Here is a 16,163-nt window from a genome sequence, read left to right on the forward strand (position 1 = left end):
AACACATTCTCTTTCTACATGTAGAAGTTGTAACATATTCTCTTTCTACATGTAGAACTCGCATATAGAAGTTGTAACACATTCTCTTTCTACATGTAGAAGTTGTAACACATTCTCTTTCTACATGTAGAACTCGCATAGTAACACATTCTCTTTCTACATGTGGAAGTTGTAACACATTCTCTTTCTACATGTAGAAGTTGTAATACATTCTCTTTCTACATGTAGAACTCGTATATAGAAGTTGTAACACATTCTCTTTCTTCGTGTAGAAGTTGTATGTAGAAGTTGTAACACATTCTCTTTCTACATGTAGAACTCGCATATAGAAGTTGTAACACATTCTCTTTCTACATGTAGAAGTTGTAACACATTCTCTTTCTACATGTAGAAGTTGTAACACATTCTCTCTCTACATGTAGAAGTCGTATGTAGAAGTTGTAACACATTCTCTTTCTACATGTAGAAGTTGTATGTAGAAGTTGTAACACATTCTCTGTTTACATGTAGAAGTCGTATGTAGAAGTTGTAACACATTCTCTTTCTACATAAGTCCATGTTGGCACAGAGTCAACATACTCCCGGATCCATTTTATTACCCGTCCTCAGGTTATGGCTTATTTTGATTTCAGAGTTGGGATGCCATGTGCATAATGAGCTTGTGGCATGCGAGTCGTTCCTGCTGTAATGCTTTGACACCATACAATTTGTGGTCTGTAGTCAAGAAGCTTATCTCCTCTTAAGGAGGGGTAGATGGCTTTAAATTTCAGAGGGGGTCTCATTGCTGAGGTTGCAGAATCTGCCATCGAATCTTCTTGGGAAGAGGTTTGTGGCCGGGGTCTCATTGTTGAGGCTGGCATTTCTTACTATCTTGCATACATGTTGGATGCGATTGCACCCGTATCATTGAGCTTGTAGATAATTTGTATGCAAGTTTGATATTTTTGCATATAGGAGACGGCTATGATGTTTGGCGGGGGTCTCGTTGTTGAGGCTGCAGACTCTTTTGCCAATTTATCTTGAGTTTTGGTATAGCTTCTTGTCCTGCTTGTGAATTTGAGAGTATGGAATGAAAGGGTGTGATACTATTATTGATGCAATCTATTATGTGCCTATGCAAAATCGTGTGAGTGTACGTGATGTGTCTAACTATATGCTTATTTGTGGGATTTAATAGGGAAACTAAGACTCAATCATCCCTAATATGAAATTGATTAGGTCTTCCTAAATGTGCAAAAACGTGCATATGCTAGTGAGTGTGCATGTAACAATCTAGTGCAAACTATATGTGCAAAAACATGCATATACTAGTGAGTGCTCGTGATACAATCTAATCCTAACTAAGGAAGACTTGGTTTCCCAAATGTCATTTTTGTCGGGGATGGCTTGCGTGTTGAAGTAGTAGCGCTTTAGTCAGCTCCCGTTTATTGTTGTGTTAAATTGGACTCTGTCCAATGTTTCTAGCGGCACAGCTTGAACTTCAGATTCTTTTCATGGTCTTGGCATTGCTATGGGGACACTGCCACGTGTAATTCTTGAAGTACTCCAACACTTCTTGAAGATCAGCCTTTGATGGTGTTGAACTAGCCTGACATGTGCCATGTGTACGGGGTGGCATAGTATTATAATTTGTTTGGCTCTTGGAGACTCTCTTTTTTTTTTTCTTTTTTCTTTTTTTTTTGGGTGAATTCTCTTGATTGATCTTCATACGCACATGTGGCTTATACTTCTGAAACTTCTTACATTGGGAACTATGAGGTAACTTTTCCACTGGTAAGGTGTTTCCAAGTAAGGGTTCATTTGTTGCACATACTCCTTCAAGTCCCTCAGGAGGCGGTGGTTTTGATTTTGAGGGAGCTGACTTTGCAAGGTACAATTTGACGATCCTTGTTTGGACTCGTTCGAATTCATTGAAGTGTTTTCTGTGATTTTCTCTAGCTTTCTTGCGGGATCTTCTGCTGTTATATAATTTTGGAGGTTCAACTTTTGGGAGCTCGACTACCATTAGGGCATGCAGAATGGCTAAGTCATTATCAAAGATTTGACCTTCAATTTCAGCATTCACAGCCTCTGTTTCAAGGTCCCAATTAAAATCTGAGTCATCATTATCCCACTCGAGGTTAGCCATAAAGAATGGCATCTCTAGATCGATTGGTTCTTCATGTGGGACTGGAGGATCTACCTGTAGCGCTTTAGCATCTATCTGTGAGAAGATGGGGTCTAATCAATGGCAGTTGTCGATGGTTGCCAATGTTTGTATCCAGTTATTGACATTGCTTTGTGAGTCACCTGCTATGGCATCCTATTACAAGGGAGTTAATTTGCTTGAGATTGTGGTTGAAGATGTGTCATCCAACGCTCTAGGCACAATTAGTTTAATAGCTCCTGTCCCCACATTCACCTTGACTACAGTGTCTCGATTCTGGATTGTCAGTCTATCAGTTCCCCAGTCATGGAGGACTGATGCTTCTCATAACCAAGGACGTCCCAGTAAGATTTGATAGGATTTTTTAGGGAGATCCAAGATTGTGAATTGAAGGGAGAAGTGAGGAGGTTGTGGAATGATGGGCCTTGTATTGTACATTGGTGGTCTTGATGAAGGGCTCCATATTGGATGGCACAAGGTTCAGATGGGAGGACCCAGGCCCACTAGGCATTGGCATTGTGACTTGGGTCAGGTTGTGGGCCAGGACTAGAGGTCCTCTAGGGATCAGCTAGGCCAGCAGTGGAGGGCAGGAACCTCCAAGGAGGCACCAAGAAACCCCCACTTGTTTCCATAGAGAGACAATGTCAGGTGTTGGGTATGCAATAACAACCACCCCTCCAATGAGTGTCCATGCCTAAGGGCAAGGCTGGCACTCTACTGTGCACACTGCCATAGGTGGGAAAACTACGATACCTCCCAATGTTGATTTCCGATGTCCCTTCCCCAACCCATGTATCAAATGAGACCCACATTAAAAATTCAAGCATTGACTCAAAGTAAGTAGAGGGTCAGATACTATCGATCCAACCCACTTGATGGGCCACTGAGGGGAGAAATCGCTCAAGGTGTTGGAAAGAATGGAGGAAGAGGAACATCTCAGCTTCGATTAGTTAGAGGCTCCAAATCTGATGCCAGAAAATATTCCAGGAAGACCAAGTGCTACAAGACCTCTAGGAGGAAGGAGACCTATATAGCTTCGAGGACCTGTTATCCATGGAAGGAGAGGCTTTACAAGAACCCTGTTATAGTGCTGAGTTGGCTTCCTTCCTATTGATAGAGGTAAAAATGCCAATCGCTTCCCTGCTAAGAGGAAATCCCATCCTATGGTGCGATCTATCCAATTGGATGAATAGACCGCTCTTTCCTCGAGGCCCTGCCAACCTTAATCCCTAGCAATCATCACCTAAAAAGGGGCAGCACCTACCCAAGATTCCCATCAACAAGCTTCGAGGGTGATGGTATGAATGCCGCTATCCCCATAATCTATCAACACCAAATGGTTGATGCCATCCTGGATGGGGGAGCAGGAGTGAGTGTCTGTACCAAGGAATGTTGGGTGAAATAGGGAAAACCCGCACTCAAGCAAACCCATCTAGTTGTAAAGTTAGCCAATGGGGAAACTGCCGAGCCTTGGGAGTGCTTATTGGCATAAACATTAAGGTATTTAGATTCATGTACCCCATCAGGCTTGTAGTCATGGACTTCACTCGACAACTGAGATATGAAGCTATCCTAGGCGGGCCCTTCTTATGAATGTGCACACCTACAAGGCCCACCCATTGTCGAGACATATTTTTGCCATAGAATCCAACACCACTGCGCGAACCACCTCCGTGAAGCTATTCCAACCTTGTGATAGGGAAGAGGATGAAAAGGAGTCGAATGAATTCTGGTATGCATCTCTACCCGAGCCAGAATTCTCGCAAAAGTAGATGCACATCTTAGCCACAATATAGATGTCCCAGAGAGGATATGGTTTCAGATCACCACCCTAGAGCCCAAGGGTCTGCTGACCCCGGTGGTTCCCCTAAGAATGTTTTGCATGCTCAACCCCCAAGAGATTAGCAAAGGAACCGTAACACTACAAGGCATAGGCCCTTTTCTGATGGAAATACCAACCTTTTTTACACTAGAAAGTTTTTTTTTGATGGGCACAAAGGTCGGTATTTACGTTGCTATAAGCATCAAAAAAGAATAGTCTCTATATAAGTGTCGCTATACAGCGACACTAGTAAATGTCACTATATAGCGACACTGGTAAATGTCGCTATATAGCGATGATTAACAGAAGCTTAAAAAAAAACATTAGTGGGGCTAAAAAGGGCCATAGCAAGCCCTATTTTGCCCCACTAATGTTTTTTATTTAGTAATTACAAAAGAATGTTTTTTGTTACAAAATTTCCCTTGTGGAAAGGGTGATACAAAATTGCTCAAATGAACCGAGTGATAGAAGCATATACATGTCGAAGATATACAACATTGTTTGTTACAAAATTACCTTTTCAAAAAGGGTGATACAAAATCGCTCAAACAAGCTAATATACAAAAGCATATACATGGCGAAGTATATGCAAACTACTACTACTACTACTGCTCATCCGAATCATCGTCCTCATTGCGTTGGCCTAATCCCTAGCCCTTGTGAGTTGTGATCCCATGCCTCCTTTGGCGTATTTGCATCCTGAATATGCACAATCATGGAGTCTGAAATACTGATAGATAGCCAGTACATAACTTTCCTGGCTCTCTCATGCCATCCTTTGAATGCCTGCATTTCCTGTTGACTGGGAACATTAGGAAGAACAGGTTCTTCTTCATTTCCTGTAATGAATTCCCAATAGCCTTTTCCCATCAAGAAATTCATCATTCTAAACTTCCATGCCTGGAAGTTGTTCTTGTCAAGCTTTTCAGTGACAATCTATGAAAGAGAATCAGATGCCATTACAGAACACTGCAAAATATTCTGTCACTGCAAAAAACATAGGTTTTGCCTCACACGGGCAGATATGCAAAACCGACGAGAGTGGTATTTCACCACACAGTCACTTCCTAGTGACGATTTTGCATCAACAGGCAACAGGCATGAATTTGCAACTCCCAATATCTTTGCACACAGGCATACGATGCAATTTCTGTGGCACCTTTCCATCGACTAGTCGTGCAGTGGTCACACAGCAAAAAACAGGGCCTTTCTCTGAGTGCCTGCGAAGATCTTCCGCCTTCAAAACGGGCCCCGAAACGGCCTCAAATCAGAAAAATAAAGTCTCTGAGGGCTTCGCCCACACCCGCAGCATATACTGCGCTCTCGCCACACCGCGAAGGGCGTCTCAATCTGAAACAATGCACTCCTGCACTTCTTGCTATGCTACCTGCAGAGATTTGCTCCCAAACTCGAAATAGGAAAGCAACACTGGTCCTCTTACCAGGACACCACGAACTTGGCTTGCTTTCTTGAGCTCCTTACCACAAACAAGGCTCTGATACCATGTGAAGATTGTGGGAGAGAGGGAAGGAGTCTCACTTGCGGCTTTCTCACATGCACAATGGGGGAATACACACAAAGGTGGAGGCTAAAAACAGTTTTCCTCTTCTTAGTTGTGTAAGCCAAAAGAACTCAAATACAAAGAAATAGAAGAACCCTATATGTGGGTCTCAAACCAAACTCAACTAACTAAGGTGGCATACTAACTGAGCCACAAACTAGAGTAGATAAGGATAGCTGTCATCCAGCTATTATTCGTGGGCGGTATACCAACCGCATCTCCAGCTAACAAGTCGGTGACATAAATCCATAACAGTCACCTTGGCATATCGCGAGTGGAGCTCGATATCTCAACACTAATCACCCAATCAACATAGATTGATGCGGCTTTTGGGAAATCATTGCCAACTTGCAGCTTCTCTTTGACCCATGACTCACATGAACCCTTGAAGCTCTGATAAACAATTGAATCAATTTTGAAATAAGTTGCAAGGGCATCCCATGTTTGATGTTGGGGCGAAGGGTGACGTGAGTTGAACTCCTTGATGAGCACTTCTTTCAGGGCTCTATCATGCTTAATCTCCATTTCCCGTTGAGACATTTCAATGGAGTCCTTGTCTTTGCTTGACTTGACCAAGACTATTTCTTTAGACTCAATCTCTGCTTGAAGTGCACGTACATCTTCGTCTTCCAATCCTAGCAGACACCTCATATATGTTATTGTGGGATTTCGATCCTCAAGATCACCCTGCTTCACCAATGTCAAAATCCTAATCCATTGTTCGTAGATGTCATCATCGTATGTGACCATGTGTGTGTCCTTGGTAGCAAAGATTGCGCCCATCGATACGCTTGCAACTCCTACAAAATTCTATAAAAAAAAATCAAAATCATCTTAGACATTCTTCTAATCCAAATCATGTAATAGAGATAATAATGACACTAGTGCAATTCTCCTATTACCATGTCAAAACATGACTTGGTAACTAGAAGAATGGCACTAGTGCCATTCTCACATCAGGGAATTGACATTACTATCATTTCTTTTACAAAGCCATAAACATTCTTGAAATAAAAAATGCATACAAGACAAAGTTTATTACTCACATCCCAACTTTGTCGATCTTTATGCCCTTTGACAAGGCCTTGGGCTGGTTTCTTTGGTCGTTCGAATGCAATCCACTGTGCCCTTAGGTGTTGTAAGATATCGATATATGGTTGATTTTTCAAAACGGTCTGCCCTGCGAGAATCCAATAATTATACTCCTTTAACTTTTCCACCTTTATCTCTTCCTTGCACATCGGAGTATTTGTGCCTGTGTGGTAAGGCATAAGATATGCACATGTCGCAGGAGGTCATGCATTCATTGCAAAACTCTTAACCAAGTCACTGACATAGCTGAGAGTCAATGTCCTGTACACATATTGGCTTGGTTCTCTAAAGCAATTCATCACTGGGATCAACACCTCAAACTCCAAACCAAATGGGAAGTACTCTACGTACTCCATCAAGCGTGTCATACTTGTGTCCTTCCTTTCCAATTTCTTTTGTAGTGCCTTAAAGTCAACATCTGGCTGGATTTTCTTATACGGGATGATAGTTGCTTTAGATGATTTCTCACCATGTCCTGTTATATGTGTCGCACCACTCCCCATTGCATCACCTCCACTTCCAGTTCCATCAGTGACTATTCCCGTACCTCCCTGTTCTCCTCCTAAAGTTGTCTCTTTGTCTTTAGCCTCCAGTTTATCTCCAATGCTTGTTTTTCCATCTGACCTTATTTCCTTCTCACCTGTTGTTTCCTCCTCACCGGTCTCTCTAGCCTTCTCTTTCAATGTGTTCTGAGACACTTGAGAGCTTGATCCCTCAACATCACTTTTCTTGGTTCTTTTCGAAACTTTTCTACTCTTTTTTATATCTTGCTTTATCCCTTTTGTTACCAAATCAAAGCTTTCTAATATCTGTTGATTGGTATAATTTTCTGGCTCATTAATCCAACCCCTAGATATCATCGTGTCCTCCCCAGTAGCATTCATCCTCGCATGATCAAAACAAGCAAGATCCAATTGATACACATTGCCTCCCAATGTATGAATTTTGAGACAAGGGATGTTGTCTTTCTCGGTATCCTCCATCTCTTTAACTTGTCCAACATCTTCAAAAGTTGTTCCTTGGATGTTCACAAAACAATGCACTTTATGGAGTTTTTGGAGTTTGTTATTGTATATATCCAAAAACCATCCTCTTCCAGAACTAACTCCATCATAAACTGACACCTCTCGAACCTTTCTCTTTCCCTTGCTAGCCATTCTTGCAATGTTCTGTTAACAAAAGAACCAAGGACACAATGAAATGTATAATAGAAAATCATAACTGTAGTAGGAAATATTACAACCACAATGCAACTTCTATTAACAAAATAACCAAGGCGAAGCAACTTATATATGCATTATGAAAAACTACACCAACACAGTAAGCAAATATACACAATATCAAAGTTAAGATGGTTATAATAAAGAATGGTATTCGTGCCATTCTCCAACATAATATGATGTTAGAAGAGTGTCTTAAATGCCATTGAACACATGGATTGTGAGTTTGTTCAGAATGGCACAAGTGCCATCCTCCGTGAGAGTTTGAGGATAATGCCACTGGTGCCATCCTCCATGATGTTAAGGAGAATGGCAGAAGTTCAATTCATCACATGGTACCACTACCATTCTCCACTGCTGGCATTCTACACAGAGATTGACACAATTCCATATAATCTCTACACAACGGAGACAGTGATCACTACATAGAAGAATGCACATTTGAGTTTAGGATTCCTTATGCATGTTTCAGGTCATGGTATGAGATTGGAACCACTGCCATTCTCCTCCATAGAGATTGACACAAATCCATATGATCTCTGCACATGTGAGTTTAGGCTTCCAGGGCCTAATAAGAGATTGACACAATTCCATATGATCTCTACACAGCGGAGACAGTGATCACTACATAGAAGAATGCACATGTGACTTTAGGATTCCTTGTGCATGTTTTTAGGTCATGGTATGTGACTTTAGGATTCCTTGTGCCATTCTCCACTAGTGGCATTCTCCACAGAGATTGACACAAATCCATATGATCTCTGCACATGTGAGTTTAGGCTTCTCAATGCCATTTCTTAGGGCCTAATAAGAGATTGGCACCACTGCCATTCTCCACTTGTACAGATGTTTACCCTACTATTCTAGGAGGGGTATTCCAGTGATCATAGTAGAGTGGTGTCCTATTCCATTCCACATGTGAGTTTGATGATCTCACTGTCATTATGTAGTTGCCAGCATGAGATTGGCATCACTGCCATTCTCCGCTAGTGGTAATCTAGACAAATTGAACCTATAGATTGACATTCCACTAATTTTATTGGCTATAGTAGGATAATGGCAAAAGTGCCAATGCACATGTGAGTTTAGGATTCCTTGTGCCTGTTTTCAGGTCATGTTATGAGATTGGCACCACTGCCATTCTCCACTGGTGGCATTCTCCATAGAGATTGACACAATTCCATATGATCTCTGCACAGCAGAGACAGTGATCACTACATAGAAGAATGCAAATGTGAGTTTAGGCTTCTCAATGCCATTTCTTAGGGCCTAATAAGAGATTGACACCACTGCCATTCTCCAGTTGTACAAATGTTTACACTACTATTCTAGGAGGGGTATTCCAGTGATCATAGTAGAGTGGTGTCCTATTCCATTCCACATGTGAGTTTGATGATCTCAGTGTCATTATGTAGTTGCCAGCATGAGATTGGCATCACTGCCATTCTCCGCTAGTGGTAATCTAGACAAACTGAACCTATAGATTGACATTCCACTAATTTTATTGGCTACAGTAGGATAGTGGCAAAAGTGCCAATTCACATGTGAGTTTCAGATTCCTTGTGCATGTTTTCAGGTCATGGTATGAGATTGGCACCACTGCCATTCTCCACTGGTGGCATTCCAGTGATCATAGTAGAGTGGTGTCCTATTCCATTCCACATGTGAGTTTGATGATCTCAGTGTCATTATGTAGTTGCCAGCATGAGATTGGCATCACTGCCATTCTCCGCTAGTGGTAATCTAGACAAACTGAACCTATAGATTGACATTCCACTAATATTATTGGCTACAGCAGGATAATGGCAAAAGTGCCAATGCACATGTGAGTTTAGGATTCCTTGTGCATGTTTTCAGATCATGGTATGAGATTGGCACCACTGCCATTCTCCACTGGTGGCATTCTCCACAGAGATTGACACAATTCCATATGATCTTTGCACAGCGGAGACAGTGATCACTACATAGAAGAATGCACATGTGAGTTTAGGCTTCTTAATGCCATTTCTTAGGGCCTAATAAGAGATTGACACCACTGCCATTCTCCAGTTGTACAAATGTTTACCCTACTATTCTAGGAGGGGTATTCCAGTGATCATAGTAGAGTGGTGTCCTATTCCATTCCACATGTGAGTTTGATGATCTCAGTGTCATTATGTAGTTTCCAGCATGAGATTGGCATCACTACCATTCTCCGCTAGTGGTAATCTTGACAAATTGAATCTATAGATTGACATTCCACTAATTTTATTGGCTGCAGTAGGATAATGGCAAAAGTGCCAATGCACATGTGAGTTTAGGATTCCTTGTGCATGTTTTCAGGTCATCGTATGAGATTGGCACCACTACCATTCTCCACAGGTGGCATTCTCCACAGATATTGACACAATTCCATATGATCTTTGTACATGTGAGTTTAGGCTTCTCAATGCCATTTCTTAGGGCCTAATAAGAGATTGGCACCATTGCCATTCTCCACTTGTACAAATGTTTACCCTACTATTCTAGGAGGGGTATTCCAGTGATCATAAGAGAGTGGTGTCCTATTCCATTCCACATGTGAGTTTGATGATCTCAGTGTCATTCTGTAGTTGACATCATGAGATTGGCATCACTACCATTCTTCGCTATGGTAATCTAGACAAACTGAACCTATAGATTGACATTCCACTAATTTTATTGGCTGCAGTAGGATAGTGGCAAAAGTGCCAATTCACATGTGAGTTTCGGATTCCTTGTGCATGTTTTCAGGTCATGGTATGAGATTGGCACCACTGCCATTCTCCACTGGTGGCATTCCAGTGATCATAGTAGAGTGGTGACCTATTGAGTTTGATGATCTCAGTGTCATTATGTAGTTGCCAGCATGAGATTGGCATCACTACCATTCTCCGTTAGTGGTAATCTAGACAAACTGAACCTAAAGATTGACATTCCACTAATTTTATTGGCTGCAGTAGGATAATGGGAAAAGTGCCAATGCACATGTGAGTTTAGGATTCCTTGTGCATGTTTTCAGGTCATGGTATGAGATTGGCACTACTGCCATTCTCCACTGGTGGCATTCTCCACAGAGATTGACACAATTCCATTTGATATCTGCACATGTGAGTTTAGGATTCCTTGTGATTGGCATCACTGCCATTCTCCTCTAGTAGTAATCTAGAAAAACTGAACCTATAGATTGACATTCCACTAATTTTATTGGATGCAGTAGGATAGTGGCAAAAGTGCCAGTGCACATGTGAGTTTAGGATTCCTTGTGCATGTTTTCAGGTCATGGTATGAGATTGGCACCACTACCATTCTCCACTGGTGGCATTCCAGTGATCATAGTAGAGTGGTGTCCTATTCCATTCCACATGTGAGTTTGATGATCTCAGTGTCATTATGTAGTTGCCACCATGAGATTGGCATCACTGCCATTCTTCGCTAGTGGTAATCTAGACAAACTGAACCTATAGATTGACATTCCACTAATTTTATTGGCTATAGTAGGATAGTGGCAAAAGTGTCAATGCACATGTGAGCTTAGGATTATTTGTGCATGTTTTCAGGTCATGGTATGAGATTGGCACCGCTGGCATTCTCCACTGGTGGCATTCTAGTGATCATAGTAGAGTGGTGTCCTATTCCATTCCACCTGTGAGTTTGATGATCTCAGTGTCATTATGTAGTTGCTAGCATGAGATTGGCATCACTGCCATTCTCCGTTAGTGGTAATCTAGACAAACTGAACCTATTGATTAACATTCCACTAATTTTATTGGCTGCAGTAGCATAGTGGCAAAAGTGCCAATGCACATGTGAGTTTAGGATTCCTTGTGCATGTTTTCAGGTCATGGTATGAGATTGGCACCATTTCCATTCTCCACTAATGGCATTCCAGTGATCATAGTAGAGTGGCATCACTGCCACTCTAGTGGTAATCTAGACAAACTGAAGCTATAGATTGACATTCCACTAATTTTATTAGCTGCAGTAGGATAGTGGCAAAAGTGCCAATGCACATGTGAGTTTAGGATTCCTTGTGCATGTTTTCAGGTCATGGTATGAGATTGGCACCACTGCCATTCTCCACTGGTGGCATTCCAGTGATCATAGTAGAGTGGTGTCCTATTCCATTCCACATATGAGTTTGATGATCTCAGTGTCATTATGTAGTTGACATCATGAGATTGGCATCACTGCCATTCTCTGCTACTGGTAATCTAGACAAATTGAACCTATAGATTAACATTCCACTAATTTTTTTGGTTGCATTAGGATAGTGGCAAAAGTGCCAATGCACATGTGAGTTTAGGATTCCTTGTGCATGTTTTTAGGTCATGATATGAGATTGGCACCACTTCCATTCTCCACTGGTGGCATTCTCCACAGAGATTGACACAATTCCATATGATCTCTACATAGCGGAGATAGTGATCACTACATAGAAGAATGCACATTTGAGTTAAGGATTCCTTATGCATGTTTTCAGGTCATGGTATGAGATTGGCGCCACTGCCATTCTCCTCCACAGAGATTGACACAAATCCATATGATCTCTGCACATGTGAGTTTAGGCTTCTAGGGCCTAATAAGAGATTGACACAATTCCATATGATCTCTACACAGCGGAGACAGTGATCACTGCATAGAAGAATGCACATGTGACTTTAGGATTCCTTGTGCATGTTTTTAGGTCATGGTATGACATCGGCACCACTGCCATTCTCCACTCGTGGCATTCTCCACAGAGATTGACACAATTCCATATGATCTCTACACATGTGAGTTTAGGCTTCTCAATGCCATTTCTTAGGGCCTAATAAGAGATTGGCACCACTGCCATTCTCCACTTGTACAAATGTTTACCCTACTATTCTAGTAGGGGTATTCCAATGATCATAGGAGAGTGGTGTCCTATTCCATTCCACATGTGAGTTTGATGATCTCAGTGTCATTATGTAGTTGCCAGCATGAGATTGGCATCACTGCCATTCTCCACTAGTGGTAATCTAGACAAACTGGACCTATAGATTGACATTCCACTAATTTTATTGGTTGCAGTAGGATAATGGCAAAAGTGCCAATGCACATGTGAGTTTAGGATTCCTTGTGCATGTTTTCAGGTCATGGTATGAGATTGGCACCACTGCCATTTTCCACTGGTGGCATTCTCCACAGAGATTGGCACAATTCTATATGATCTCTACATAGCAGAGACAGTGATCACTACATAGAAGAATGCACATTACCACTAGCGGGGAATGTCAGTAGGATAATGGCAAAAGTGCCAATGCACATGTGAGTTTAGGATTCCTTGTGCATGTTTTCAGGTCATCACTACATAGAAGATTGCACATGTGAGTTTAGGCTTTCCCAATGCCATTTCTTAGGGCCTAATAAGAGATTGGCACCACTGCCATTCTCCACTTGTACAAATGTTTACCCTACTATCCTAGGAGGGGTATTGCAGTGATCATAGGAGATTGGTGTCCGATTCCATTCTAAGTTTACCACAGTGCGATTTTCTAATTTTACCCTACTATTCTAAGTTTAGGCTTCACAGTGCCATTTTCTAGGGCCTAATAAGAGAATTGCACCACTGCTATTCTCCGCATATACAAATGTTTACCCTAATATTCTAGGAGGGGTATTCCAAGGATCATAGGATAATGGTGCCCGATTCTAATCCACATATGTGAGTTTGAGGATCTCAGTGTCATTATGTAGTTGCCTGCATGAGATTGGCATCACTTCAATTCTCCACTAGTGGCAGTCTGGATAAACTAAACTTGTAGATTGACATTCCACAAATTTTATTGGCTATAGTAGTATAATGGCAAAAGTGCCAATGCACATGTGAGTTTAGGATTCCTTGTGCCATTTTTAAGGTCTTGATATGAGATTGGCACCACTGCCATTCTCAACTAGTGGCATTCTCCACAGAGATTGACACAATTCCATATGATACTACACAGCGGAGACAGTGATCACTACATAGAAGAATGCACATGTGCGTTTGATGGTCTCAGTGTCATTATGTATTTGCCAGCATGAGATTGGCATCACTATCATTCTCCAGTAGTGGTAATCTAGACAAACTAAACCTGTAGATTAAGATTCCACTATATTTATTGTCTGTAGTAGGATAATGGCAAAAGTTTCAATGCACATGTGAGTTTGATGATCTCATTGTCATTATATAGTTGCCAGCATGAGATTGGCATCACTGCCATTCTCCACTAGTGGTAGTGCCAATGCACATGTGAGTTTAGGATTCCTTGTGCATGTTTTCAGGTCATGGTATGAGATTGGCACCACTACCATTCTTCACTGATGGCATTCTCCACAAAGATTGACACAAATCCATATGATCTCTACACAGCGGAGACAGTGATCACTACATAGAAGAATGCACATGTGAGTTTAGGCTTCTCGATGCCATTTATTAGGGCCTAATAAGAGATTGGCACCACTGCCATTCTCCACTTGTACAAATGTTTACCCTACTATTCTAGGAGGGGTATTCCAGTGATCATAGGAGTGGTGTCCTATTACATTCTACATGTTAGTTTGATGATCTCAGAGATTGACACAATTCCATATGATCTCTACACAGTGGAGACAATGATCACTACACAGAAGAATGCACATGTGAGTTTAGGATTCCTTTATATGTTTTCAGGTCATGGTATGAGATTGACACCACTGCCATTCTCCACTGGTGGCATTCTACACAAAGATTGACACAATTCCATATGATCTCTACACATGTGAGTTTAGGCTTCTCAATGCCATTTCTTAGGGCCTAATAGGAGATTGGCACCACTGCCATTCTCCACTTGTACAAATGTTTACCCTACTATTCTAGGGGGTATTCCAGTGATCATAGGATAGTGGTGTACTATTCCATTCCACAGGTGATTTTGATGATCTCAGTGTCATTATGTAGTTGCAAGCATGAGATTGGCACCACTGCCATTCCCCGCTAAAGGTAATCTAGACAAACTGAACCTATAGATTGACATTCCACTAATTTTATTGAATGAAGTAGGATAATGGCAAAAGTGCCAATGCACATGTGAGTTTAGGATTCCTTGTGCATGTTTTCAGGTCATGCACTGCCATTCTCCACTAGTGGTAATCTAGACAAACTGAACCTATAGATTGACATTCCACTAATTTTATTAGCTGTAGTAGGATAATGGCAAAAGTGCCAATCCAAATGTGAGTTTAGGATTCCATATGGATCTCTACACAGTAGAGACAGTGATCACTGCATAGAAGAATGCACAGTAGGATAATGGCAAATGTGCATGTTTCCAGGTCATGGTATGAGATTGGCACCACTGCCATTCTCCACTAGTGGCATTCTCCACAGATATTGACACAAATCCATATGATCTCGACACATGTGAGTTTAGGCTTCTCAATGCCATTTCTTAGGGCCTAATAAGAGATTGGCACCACTGCCATTCTCCACTTGTACAAATGTTTACCCTACTATTCTAGGAGGGGTATTCCAGTGATCATAAGAGAGTGTGTCCTATTCCATTCCACATGTGAGTTTGATGATCTCACTGTCATTATGTAGTTGACATCATGAGATTGGCATCACTGCCATTCTCCGCTAGTGGTAATCTAGACAAACTGAACCTATAGATTGACATTCCACTAATTTTATTGGCTGTAGTAGGATAGTGGCAAAAGTGCCAATGCACATGTGAGTTTAGGAATTCTTGTGCATGTTTTCAGGTCATGGTATGAGATTGGCACCACTGCCATTCTCCACTAGTGGCATTCTCCACAGAGATTGAGACAATTCATATGATCTCTACACAGCGGAGACAGTGATCACTACATAGAAGAATGCACATGTGAGTTTGATGATCTCAGTGTTATTATGTAGTTGCCAGCATGAGATTGGCTTCATTGCCATTCTCCGCTCGTGGTAATGTAGAAAAATTGAACCTATAGATTGACATTCCACTAATTTTATTGGCTGCAGTAGGATAGTGGCAAAAGTGCCAATGCACATGTGAGTTTAGATTGGCATCACTGCCATTCTCCACTAGTGGTCCAATAATTTTATTGGCTGCAGTAGGATAATAGCAAAAGTGCGATGCACATGTGAGTTTAGAATTCCTTGTGCATGCTTTCAGTTCATGGTATGAGATTGGCACCACTACCATTTATTAGGGCCTAATAAGAGATTGGCACCACTACCATTCTCCACACCCATTTATTAGGGCCTAATAAGAGATTGGCACCACTTCCATTCATTAGGGCCTAATAAGAGATTGGCACCACTGCCATTCTCCACTTGTACAAATG

This window comes from Dipteris shenzhenensis, chromosome 2 (genome assembly GCF_047967505.1).
Source record: "Dipteris shenzhenensis isolate YYH24624 ecotype China chromosome 2, Dip_SZ_1.0, whole genome shotgun sequence".
Lineage (NCBI taxonomy): Eukaryota > Viridiplantae > Streptophyta > Polypodiopsida > Gleicheniales > Dipteridaceae > Dipteris > Dipteris shenzhenensis.